We start from the raw sequence: 10,005 nt of genomic DNA, 5'->3' as shown, positions 1-10,005 counted from the left end.
ATGGAGGAACTTAAAAATGATTTCAGGTTTTCTCACTGCTCAGAATATAGTCAAACACTGCTGCAGTTAAATATTTTACCCTTTGTTCTCCTGCGTGATCTACAATAATAATCCGCTTCATGTTGATATTCACTGCTGTGTTGCTGACAATTACCTGAAAGAGAAGTTGGGGTCCTTCACTGGGCTGGAAAAAGTTTAGCTAAATCAGAAAGCAGGTCTAATTAAGCAAGTTTATTCTATGTATATAAAAGGCTAAGTTGACTTGCACATGCATGATGCATATGAGGCTTTCACTGGCACCAATCGCACGCATGAGTTTCAATCTGTCATTGTCAATTGTAAATTAGAATTTGACACTTTTATTATAGAAAAAGGGGAAATAACAATATTAAAATATTTCTTCTAATTAATTTCCTTTCAATATGCACAAATTTGTACACCAGGCCACTACTATAAAAATAATAAAGCAAGCAAAAACTTGATGTCACAGTGTGATATGTCTAGACAAAAGGTATATGAAGTTTATATAACTGAATGTTTTTTTCTCTTTAAAACCTTTGGATACACAGACTTCCTCCTAAAACATTTACAGTAGAAACTATATAGGATTATGTTGATTTACCTATCTCTATTTACCTATATATATCTGATATATAAAAAAATTTATACATAAATAGATATAAGTTATATATACATTTCTATTTAAAAAGTTGAATAGGAGGTAGAAACCAAGCACCAGTGTTTATAGTTTTAACTAACCTCTTTCAATCTGAGGACGTTTAATCCATAATTGTACATCTGCAGCGACAAAGTAGGGATAATTAGTTATTTAAGAACTAATTTACTGCACCAGATTTTGCAAGTCATTTCTCCGGGAAATCTTATGATCATTCTATATATGGAATTATGCAGAAATGCATATTATAAAATAAAAAGATATATAAGAATAGAAAAGTAGCATTCTTATATTGTATAAAACAAAACTTTACTAACATTTCTATACTCTATGGAAGAAGTAAGAAAAATCTGGTATTTTTAAAAAGGGAACAATAATTAAATATTTTGTGTATGTTTAAATTATGCAATTTCTACCTCTTTAGATATTGATATTACAATATAAGACTATTTCAGCTAACCAATATATATTTAAAGCAGGAAGAATAATATAGAGAATGGTGAATTGATCAAATCCATGATGTCCCACTTATAATTGCTAAATGTATAGAGGCCTTTATTAATACCAAAAAAGAAATATATATATTTCTTATGTAATTATTATTGTCTTCTGATATGAAATAAATGATAAGTTGGATGAGCTTTATTTCACATTGCTTTTTTCCTCTATGTTTAAACAAGAATGATTTCAATTTCAGAGTATGTAGGCTATTTGGCCCAATATTCTGATAGATTTAAGTATTTGATTATAAAATAATTTCATGAGAAAATTGTTGAGTATTATGTGAGAACATTTTTCTCCAGAGTAAAAGAATCAATAGAAATTATATATATATATATTTATATGCATTTGTCTCTTTATGTCTATATTTTATTTTAAGAAAGTGGCGGCTCAGGTGTGGTGGGTTGGGTGGCAAATTTGAAATTTGTAGGACAGATCAGCCAGCAAGAAAATCAGATAAGCATTGATGTTACAGTCTTGAGTCTCAAATCCACAGCTAAGGTCAGCAGACTGGAAACTCAGACACAAATCTATAATAATAAAAACGTAATATGCTAATTAGACTGGATGTCCTTCTGGACAACCTTCTGGGACAGAGCCGGGGCTGCAAGGGAAGCCTGGGTCCCAGGTTCCAGAGGAAAGCCGGTGCTGGCAGCTGGGGGAAGGAAGGCCTACTCTTGCACGAATTTCATGCACTGGACCTCTAGTCTTTATTATATTCTTGAGTCTGACATCTGTAGACAGACCGGCAACTCAAGGAGTATTTCTATGTTAAATTCTGAAACAGAATTACTTCCTTGGGAAACCTCATTCTTTTAAAAAAATATGTTTATATTGATTTCAGAGAGAGGAAGGGAGGAGAGAGGGATAAAAACATCCATGATGTGAATCATAGATCAGCTTCCTCCTGTTGCCCCCTACTGGGGATCCAGCCTATAATCCAGGCATGTGCCCTGACTAGGAATCTAACCTTGGCCTCCTTGTTCATGGGTTGGTGCTCAACCACTGAGCCATACCAACTGGATGGAAACTTCATTCTTAAATCTTAAGACCTTCAACTGACTGGATCAGAGCCACTCATACTAGGGAGGGTGATCTGTTTTACTTAAAGTCAACTAATTGTAAATGTTAATCACCTCCACAAACACCTTCACAACATCTAGAAAAGTGTTTGACAAAACAACTGTGTACCATAGCCTAGGTCACATATAAAATTGACCATCATGTTTTATTATCTCTTTGTTTAAAATATGTTTTTATTGATATCAGAGAGGAAGGGAGGGGGAGAGAAAGATAGAAACACTAATGATGAGAGGGAATCACCAATTGGCTGCCTCCTGTATGCCCCGCACCAGGAATCAAACCATGACCTCCCGGTTCATAGGTTCATAGGTTAGGGCTCAAACACTGAGCCATACCAGCTGGGCTTATTGTCTCTTTTAGTCAAGGACCTTGTTTAAATAGTGTTTGTTTTCCCAACATGCTTAGTGCAATGCCTTATACATGGCAGGTAGTCAACTAACACTTGTTAAATGAATTTAGTGAAAATTCCATTGCTTAGAGCATGGGACTCTTTATCTTTTAGGCATTCTCTAAATTTAAAGATGTATACATCTAATTTCCTCCTCATCATAATACTTCTTATTCTATAATTCCCACAAAATCATGTTCTTCTTTTAATGTGTTTGTGAAAAATGTTTCATAGGATAATTTATCTTTGAATTGTTTCAAGGGAAGTAAAATTTCATGAGTCTATTAATTCAGGATCACATAATATGTACTCTGCAGATGCTCTGTATAAGTTTGGCATTCCAATGTAAAAAAAAATACTAGTTAGTCTGGATTTTAGAAAGTTGATATTTTGAGTGTGAGTAGTGGAAAGAATCTTTTACCATCATTTTTTTTCTCATGAAAAGGATTAAACATGGATATAACATTTTTCAAATTCACTGTTCATGTTAAGAGAATAGCAGTGAAATTCCCCAAAAAACTCACTGTCCAGTAAAGTTTAGATAAAAAAACAAATATTTAGCATATAAATTCTTCCATCAAACCTCTCACAAGGTGCTGTTTGCTTGCTCTAAATAAAAATTCAATTTTGGTGCAATGTCAGATTGCATCAGGCTTCAGCTTCAGATAGTGAGTTAGGAAAAAATCCATACAACCTGGTTTCAGTTATACTTTCATCTTTTTATTTTCTTTTTTGTTATGTAGCCTTACTAGATAGAATTCTTGCTATATTTATCCTAGCGGTACACATGATTTAATCTTGTCACCAATAGTCTGAACTTCAGACAGATAGAATTCTACTCCAGACTTATGAATTCAGGACTAACACTGAAATAGGTTTGGCAAAATGTTTAAATTACACGCTCAAGGATGACAGGGTTTTCCAAGCTTACTAACTTTTTGACTCTTCTGGTTTTCAACTATTGTGTCATCCTCCCCACCACTCTCTTAATCTTAAATACTTTTTTAGTCAATTATTTATTATTAGAGGCTGGTGCACCAAATCCGTGCATGGGGGAGAGGGGTCCCTCAACCCAGCCTGCACCCTCTCCAATCTGGGACTCTTCGGGGGGTGTCCGGCTAACCAGTTTAGGCTAACTGACTCTGCCTTCCTGCCTGATCACCCCTACCTTGCCCTCCTGCTCACCTGATCACCCCTATCTTGCTCCCCGGCTGGACTGATCGCCCCTAACTGCCTCTGCCTCAGTCCTCAGCCTAAGCCACAGTCTGGCCTTCCTAGGCGGGAGGTGACCTGGCAGATCAGCAGAAGGCGCCAAAAGACATCCGCCCTAATTAGAATATTACCCTTTTATTAGTATGGATAGATAATATAGCTATTGTTCTTCACATATACCATGGTGTTACCTATTGCCAATAGTCCCTAGAAGACTTCTGGAGGTACACATATGTTTTCATGCTCGGGTCTTATATTTTGGGACATAGATATTCTGTGCCTGGTATAAATGCTGAATAACAGTGACATGTAGCAACATAGTTTCCACAGGATGTCCGATGCAAATCACCTCTAAAATGTCTTGTTTTCCAGGTTTGGAATTTTCATGCATGGAAATTACTCTACCTTTAGGAACAAATACTGTTGGTGCTCTATTAGAATGTAATGTGTATGTAAGGATTTTGGCCAGAATGCTTAGGTTTCCAGAAATTGTAACTGAAGTTAGAAATGGGGAACACAATAGTCCACATTTCTTCCTCTGCTGGTGTCTCCTCTCGCCTCTAGAAGTGCAGCCTTCAGGGATTTCATCAGTCCCTGGTCATACTCCCAACTTTCTTTTTTCAGCATTTCATTCTGTTTCTAATCAAATTACTACTTCTCCAAACTCTGCCTGCAAAAATATTTGGTACAAACCAGCCCTTTTATATGATGCAGTTTCTTTCCCCAGGAAGCCATAGAGCAACCTTTTGAATTCAATACCACTGTGTGTTTTAGAAAGGTAATCGGAATGTTGCCCCACTTACTCTTTTCTCAGTGGGCTTCTATTCAAACATGGCTTAACTAACAAAGAGTTACAGAAGGAGAAAAATTTAAGCTCTCGTCCCTTTGTGGTTACAATGATATCCTGCCAAGTGCTTCCTAAAGAGAGTAATGTAAACTACCTCTAACTAGTCCTCAGAAGATTACTCTGTAGATTTTAAGAGACATAAATTTATAAAATTGGTCTTTGAAGTCCTAAACTTAAAGAGGGCTTCTAATATTTTATTTAAAATCACACTTTTAAATTCTTATCATGTGCATCTATTAGACTGTAAGTCTGTAAGCTTAACACTGAGGGAACAACAGTGGGGAGTATGTAAATTGTGCAGCGGCATTTTAATAGAGTTGTATAGCATGTTAATTGGGTAAAGTAATTTTATCTAAGATAGCATATTAAGTCTTAAGAGATTATTAATAAGTGCCAGCCAAGTTATGAGTGAATGTGACCAGAATGATGTATGTGTCAGACAATTTATTGCCATCATTTAAAAAACATTTTTATATGAGTAATAAGGAGTCACTATACACATATAAGAGTACAGCCCTAGACAGTTTGGCTCAGTGGATAGTGTCAGCCTGTAGACTGAAGGGTCCTAGATTCCATTCTGATCAAGGGGACATACCTCAGTTGCAGGCTCAATCCCTGGCTTGGTAGGGGTGTATGCGGGAGGCAACAAATGGATGTGTCCCTTTCACATTGATGTTTCTCTCTCAGTCTCTTCCCCTTTCTTCCACTTTCTAAAAGTCAATGGAAAAATATCTTCAGGTGAAGATTAACAAAAAACAAAACAAAACAAACAAATAAAGAGATCAACCGAAGGACTTGTATGCATGCATATAAGCATAACCAATGGACACAAGACACTGCGGGGTAGGGGAGGCTAGGGGACTGTCAAGGGCGGGGGGAAAAAAACGACACATATGTAATACCCTTTGTAATACTTTAAGCAATAAAAAAAGTAAAAAAAAGAATCTGGAAAAAGAAAACCCTACATTTAAAAAAATAGTACATGAGATTTTTTTTTTTATGGGAATAAGGATAGTTCAACATATGCAAATCAATCAATCAAGGTAAAAAGGCCACATTACAGAAATTTTCATCTTTTCTTTTAACATAAGAAGAATGTATGGCTTTCAGTGTCACAATAAAAACAGAGCTGATTACATTGCACAGCTAGAAACCAAACACTGGTTTCTCTTAGAGACAGCATATTAGAGACACTAAGAAAACAGGCTTTGAGGTCAACTAGTCCTGGGTGTAATAATGTTCAGCTGCACACTCAGATGAACTGTGTTAATATTCCTTTTAAGCCTTGTTTACTTCACTCGTATAATAATATTACCCATCACATAGGATTAGTATGCAGGTTAAATGAGTCATGTTTGAAAGTGATCAATAAATGCTAAAAGATGAACATTTCTGTAATGTGGCCTCTGTACCTAGATATAGTAGAATCAAAATTGTGCTATGACAGTTTTCTAAAATAGGCTAGATTAAGGCAAATCAGCCCCTAACTTTGCCGTGACTACTTATGCTTTGATTAATATGAACTAGACTGTTTATGACATTTTAATAAATGGAAAGGGAAATAGAATGAGATAAATTGAATACATCTAATTAAAGGAAAGAGCACTTGTATCGTTTGGGTTATAAGCAGTGATCCCAATTAAAATTGATGAAAGTAGTTTAATCTCATTGTTTCTTTTTAAAAAAAGTTTCAGTAAGAGAGATAGCCATTGATATGATACTGTTTAATACATTATTGTAAGATCTAGGTGTTTTTTTTAATATCACAAAGCAAGATTAAAATAATATAATACATCTAGCATATTCACAAATAGCTTAACCTTGATTGTAAATATTTCTACATGGCTATAAACTATATTCTGAGAATCCCAAACTAAACATTCCAATCAAGTACAAAAGAGTTCTTGTCTCATTTGCAACAAATCCTCAATGAGTACAATTCTTGACATTCTATTGTATTTGATAAAGCAAACACTAGTTTTTCAAGTGTTCCATTATTCACTTTTCTATTTATCTTAATACTAGAGGCCCAGTGCATGAATTTCGTGCACGGGGGCGGGGGGGCCCTCAGCCAACCTACGCCCTCTAGCAGTCCAGGAGCCCTCAGGGGATGTCTAACTGATGGCTTAGACCCAAGGAGTGGGCCTAAGCCATCAGTTGGACATCCTTAGGGCTGCTGTGGAGTCAGGAGAAGCTCCCACCACCACCACTGCGCTAGCCAGCTGGGAGCCCGGCTCAGGGCTTCTGGCTGAGCAGCGCTCCCCCTGTGGGAGTTCACTGACCACAGCGGGGAGCTCCTGCATTGAGTGCCTGCCCCCTGGTGGTCAGTGCACATCATAGTGATTGGTTGATTTGCATATTAGCCTTTTATTATATAGGATAGTCAAACAAGACTCACACTGCTCTCGTTCTGTTTAAGGAGCCCTGGCCAGTGTGGCTCAGCAGTTAGAGTGTTGGCCTGCAGGTCAGGTGTTGGCTTCTCGGTCATGTGTTGGATTCCCAGTCAAGGTCGGGCTGCCTGCGAGAGGCAGCTCTCTCTCCCTTCCACTCTCTCTAAAAATCACTGGGGAAAAACATATATACTTGAGGGAGGATGAACAACAATGAAAATTCTGTTCAAGATAGGTCCACTGATCACACATGGCAATGTCATGGATATTATGGCAATGTCAAATTGCTATAAAAAATTCTAAATGGTTACTTTTAATTTCTGTAATATTATCAATAAATGATAGGCCAACTGGTACCTGTCCAAAGGCCACATTTTGAATCATACTACATTAGAATTCAGTTTCTCAATGATTCAGGATGACATGGCCTAGTGTTTAACATCATTATTGAGAAATATGCATTTCTTGACTCATGTATTTTTTTCTCTCTTTGATATCATTTGTGCTTTCTTGTCTCTCCTCTAATTCTCTTTTCTCTGGTGGTCACTTATATAGGGGTTATCGGTATTGTGAGTACATTCATGTTTTGTTCCCTTTGTGTCATGTCTTGTCGAGGTGAATTTTATCCTGTTTGGCCAATGTGGTAGAGAGCAAGCCACATAACCAGACACCCAGAAAGGAGACTCCATCCACGGCCGGGTCAATAACACTCCAGACCCAACTACAGAGGCAGGAAGAAGGCAGCAGTGAGGGAGAGAACGTGAGTGAGGGAGGGAACAAAAGAGGAGTGTGTGTACATGTGGTGTGTGTGTGTGTGTGTCACAGTTAGATCCCACAGAACCTTTGGGGGCAGTCTGACCAGGCTCACCTAACCAGGCAGCCTCTGCTACCATTGCAAACAGTCCCAGAGCAGCTGGCTCTTCTGCAGAGGCCACGCCTCTTTGAAGGGAGGAGCTGCTGTGACTGGAAGCCCAGCCTCACCTCTACCCAGGGTGCCCTCAGATAACACTCAGGATTCTACAGCCACCCCCGCCAGGGACCTGTTGCCTCGGCTGCGGTCCCATGGTCACCAAGACTACAGTCACCCTGGGCGCAGGCTCCTGTGAGTTCTGAAGCGCGCTCCCCTCTGACCAGCTACTTGTGACAAATAACATTTGTTCCTGCCATGTATGATGCAAGATGTTCTAAAGGGGGAACTGTGAAAGAGGAGGAGGAGGAGGAGGACAAGAAGGAGGAGGAGGAAAAGAAAAAAAAAGGAGGAGGGAGGAGAAGAATGGTAGAGATGGGAATTTGGAGATTTAAGGGCAAAATATTTTAATAGGTAACACAATAAATACAAACGGAAAAGCCCTGTAGAAAATGAATGTATATAATCATCTGTTTGATCTACTTATGTTTAGCAAATCAAGTATCATCACTATTTTAATTGCTAAACAAAAAATCCCATTATCACTTATACTATATCTTGTACTCCTTTACAATTTTTGAAGAGGTGGATACATGCACAAGAAATATGTAATTAAATGTGGAAATAACCTAAAAGGAAATAGATAAGTTCTGATTATCTATATATAAAAAAGCCTAAGTGATCATTAGGACCAAATGACCAGAACAACCATTCGCTATGACATGCACTGGCCACCAGAGGCAGACACTCAATGCAGGAGCTGCCCCCTACTGGTAAGTGCACTCCCCCAGCCAACCCCCTGTGGCCCTTCTCCCCCCCCCCCATGTGGCCGTCCCCTCCCACCAAGGTCCCTTCTCCCATCCCACCCAGCCAACCTCCCACAGTCCCTCCCCTCAGCTGGCCAACCTCCTACATCCCTCCCCCTACTGGCTGGCCTCCAATAGGCCTCGATTGCCGGCCAGGCCAAGGGACCCCACCCATGGACAAATTTGTGCACCAGGCCTCTAGTAAACTAGAATTGTCTTTTTCTTATTGATGCTCATCCTCATTACTTCTAATATCTTATTAATCCTTTTCACTCTGAAAGATATAGGTAGTATACATTTGTGTTTTTTTAATATATTTTATTTATTTTTTAAAGAGAGGAAGGGAAAAGGATAGAGAGTTAGAAACATCGATGAGAGAGAAACATCGATCAGCTGCCTCCTGAACACTCCCTACTGGGGATGTGCCCGCAACCAAGGTACATGCCCTTGACCAGAATCGAACCTGGGACCCTTCAGTCTGTAGGCTGACACTCTATCCACTGAGCCAAACCGGTCAGGGCAGTATACATTTCTATAAATAGTAATTTCATGATACTGATAGAATTTGTGACAATTTTCCTCATCAATATGTATTATCTTAATCTTATTTTGAATCTCTGGGGGTTTTTTTTAGCTTCTCTTTTATCCCATTAAATGCCTAATGCATGTGAAAAAAAACATTCCTTTCCAATTTTTATCCACAGAAATAAATATTAATCTATGGAATCTAAAAAAATAAGAGTGCTATTGAAAAATGGGACCTAATAGACTATAATCAGAAATAATGTCATAAAGGGAGGGAAGCAAAGAAAATTCAGGCTGACTGTCAGGAAACTTTTAATGGCTTTGTAAAAATGATTGTGAGTCTGGTCAGGGACATCCTGTGGGGACAGCACACAAATAGAAATAATTCCCAGCAGAGTCATTTATTTTACTGTTGAATAGTTTTTTTAGCAAACAAAGGGGTGGAAATTGCTCCTGGTTCTGCAGTTGTTCGGCTGACAGTAACCTGTCAGGCCAGTCACACTTTCTGTGGTTTTGGCAGGTTTCATTGGTGGCTTTTACACAACAGCAAAGGATTTGTAAACAATTTCTCTATATGCTGCGCCTTTCATAACTTTAGGTCCCACTTTCTTCTCACCTCTTCGTGTCTCCCAGTACACATTTTGTATAGTGCTTGATTATCACAAAATAG

The 10,005-nt window shown here is 38.3% G+C and overlaps 1 protein-coding gene across 2 annotated transcripts in view; it reads left to right on the top strand.

Annotated features, from left to right (window-relative positions):
• The window catches only part of FSTL5 (follistatin like 5), a 570,527-nt gene that overhangs the window by 503,155 nt on the left and 57,367 nt on the right, over positions 1-10,005 (top strand). The window lies entirely within an intron of this gene.

This window comes from Myotis davidii, unplaced genomic scaffold (assembly GCF_000327345.1).
Source record: "Myotis davidii unplaced genomic scaffold, ASM32734v1 scaffold225, whole genome shotgun sequence".
Taxonomy (NCBI): domain Eukaryota; kingdom Metazoa; phylum Chordata; class Mammalia; order Chiroptera; family Vespertilionidae; genus Myotis; species Myotis davidii.
This window is presented reverse-complemented; position numbering and strand designations above follow the sequence as displayed.